Below are 3,180 nucleotides of genomic sequence, written 5' to 3' on the forward strand. Positions count from 1 at the left end.
TTCATGTTTGTATCTGACATTTTGGCAGAGTAGATGGGTTCACTAGCCACAAGGCTGGGTTGGGGATATAGCTCTCCTGGAGGGTCTCAGAATGATTGCCTGGGATATGTCAACAGGTGGGATGTGATTGACAGTATATGTAACCCAAATCACCTGCTCTGGGTTCATAAATACTTTAGACAAGACAGTTTGAGCAAACGGAGAAAATGAAGTTACTCTTTGAGAAGAAAGAGAAAGACACTCTTGATGGTAGACCTTGGCTGCACAGAGAAAAAACTACAATGTAAAAATGCTTGGGGTCATAGTTTTAGAATTGGACATTAAAGGCCTTACTCCCCTCTTTGTAGCTCCAGAGAGACCAAGTAATTTGCCCAGGTGGCAGAGCTAAGGTTTGAACCTTTGATTACAAAATTAATACCATGCTAGCCCCCAATGAACTTATGATCTGTTTAATTGTCATTATTTGCTCTGTAGTAAAGTATGTCACAAACGGACAGGTCTAGTAATTATGGTGAATTGAAATCTGCTGTTTTGAAACCAGCACTTAGCACAGTGGTTACCACATATTTAATAAAGTCTTGTTGACTTTCACTAATTGGTTCCATTATAATCAACACAGAACAAATCTATTACTTGTTCTATACAACCTCTCTAGATGTTTGAGACTATTATGTAAATCTCCAAGTTAAACACAATCAGTCTTTAGCCACTCCTTAAATAAAATGGTTTCTAGACCTTTCATTGTCTGCTTTGGTCTCCCTCTGAAGCATTCTAGCTTACTAATGTTCCTCTTCAAAAAATTATGCCCAGAATGGCCCAAAGTACTTTGTGGTCTCACCAGTACAGAGATCATGCTAGATGAGGATTGGTTGAGGAAACATGATGTAATCTGTCTTCAAATATTTGAAGGGTATATGGTGGGATAGGGACTGGCCATGTTCTGAGTCCCAGAGAATTGAATTAAAGAACAATAAGTGAAATGTTTTAAGAGGCCAGTTAAGGCTTTTGACATCAAGAAAAGAATGCCCTCAGTCAACAAGCATTTATTGAACACTTACTATGTTCCAAACACTGTGCTAAGCTCTCTACCAAGTAGGCCTAGAAGTAAAATGGGCTGGCTGTCTTAGGAATTAGTGAGTTGATCCTGACTGGAGTTTTTCCAACATAGTTTGGATGACCATTCATTGGGCCTGGTATAGTAGGAATTAAGTGCCAGATAGGGAGATTGATTTTTGTGAGTTCAAATCTGACTTCAGACATTTAGTATGTGACCCTGGTCAGGTCACCCTGTTTGCCTCAGTTTCCCTACTTATCATATGAGCTGGGCCATTCCAGTATTTGCCAAGAAAACCCCAAATGGGGTCACAGAGTTAGAACAGCAGTGTCCTGCTTACTAATAATGCAGTCTAGCTTTGTTCAGGTATAGTTCTTGGTTCTTGGTTGATGATTTCTAGAGGTCATGGCCTCCATTGTTGGCTGAGCTCTTAACCAACAGTACCCCAGAGGCTATTGTTGCTTACAGAATAAGATTGGAAATAGTTCTCTGGGAACAGAATGAGAGCTGTGGAGCTGCATTTGTCCCCAGGGTTTTAAGAAAAATTAAAGCATTTCCCCACCTATTATCTTCACAACAACTTTGAGATAAGACTGGAATGGGAAGATCATCCATATAGAGTCACCAGGGACCTCAGAGGTTATGTAGACCAGAGGTATCAGTCATGGTGTAAGGCCATAGAAAATTCCCTAGCACACTCTGAATCAGATTAAAATGTAACTGGAAAATATTTAACAAAATAAATTAATACAATAAAACATAGATAACATTTTTGACTAAGTCAAGCAGCTACAAGGATCCCTTTGTACCGATTGATAATCTCAGTGGAACCAACCCTAGAGTTAAGAAAATTTGAGTTGAAATACAGCCTCAGACATTAGCTATGTGACTCTGGATGAGTCATTTAATTCTGCCTCAGTTTCCTCATCTGAAAAATGAGCTGGTTAGAAGGAAATGGCAAACTATTCCAATATCTTTGGCAAGAAAATCCCAGGTTGAAGACTTGTATACAGATTGAACAATTTCTATTTGAATTTGACATGACTTATCTTGACCATGGGTTACCAACCTTTTCTGTCCTTGGACCCCTTAATAGTCTGATAAAGCCTTTGGACTATTCAGATGTTTAAATTTGTAAAATAAAATATGTAAGTTTACAAAGGAAGCACACTATATTGAAGTACAGTTGTGTGTGTGTGTGTGTTATGTAAAAATAACATTTTAAAACTTTACAGACCTCATATAGACCAATCTCATTTAAAGATGAGGGATTTAAGGCTTAGAGGATGACTTGTCTAAAGTCACACAGGTAAATTAGGATGTTCTAGCAAAAAAAGACAGACCCAGAGGAGTAAAATAGCTTGTCCAAAGTTAACATACTGAATGAATCCTTTTGACTCATAGGTTGGCTGCTAGGTAGCACCACAGTGCATGGAGTTGGAAAGACATCAAAGCTGACCTCAGACACTTAGCTGTATGATTCTGGGCAAGTCATTTAGCCCTGTTTGTCTCCATTTTCTCATCAGTAAAATGAGATGGAGAAAGATGGGGCAAACCACTAGTATTGCCAAGAAAATTCCAAAAGTCAGACACAACTCAGACAACTACATGTTAGGTTTCCCCAGTAAAGAGTTGACCATCTCTTTATTGCCTCTTTTCCATTTCTCACCCCCATCACCTCAATCTCATCTAAAGATTTTTTGACAGCAATGATGTCTCCACGACAGACTCCATCATCTGCAAAACGTCTTGGTAAGTGAGTGGAGTCCTATCTGTGAGTGGAAGCCAGGAAGGGTACATTCCCAAGAATGATTAATATGAAAGTTTGGGAGAGGTTATGCCAAGGTCAAGCAAGAATGCCCGCGACTGGATTGTCTTACTCTGCTGTCTCCACCACTGCCCTTCAGGAACCTGTCCCCTCTAAGAGCAGCCCCATGAATTATTGAGCATTTGCACCAGCTCCAGAGTGCTGTGACCTCATCCTCCTTGAGTGGGCTCAGGGACTGAGATTCAGAAGAGGGAGGCAAGAACAAGCATGTTTTCTCTGGGTATTGGGGTAGGGAAAGATTAAGGATGCTGGGGATAGTTCTAATGCCCAAGGGACCTCTTTACTTCCAAGTCTACTG

The sequence above is a fragment of the Sarcophilus harrisii genome, chromosome 4 (assembly GCF_902635505.1).
Source record: "Sarcophilus harrisii chromosome 4, mSarHar1.11, whole genome shotgun sequence".
Lineage (NCBI taxonomy): Eukaryota > Metazoa > Chordata > Mammalia > Dasyuromorphia > Dasyuridae > Sarcophilus > Sarcophilus harrisii.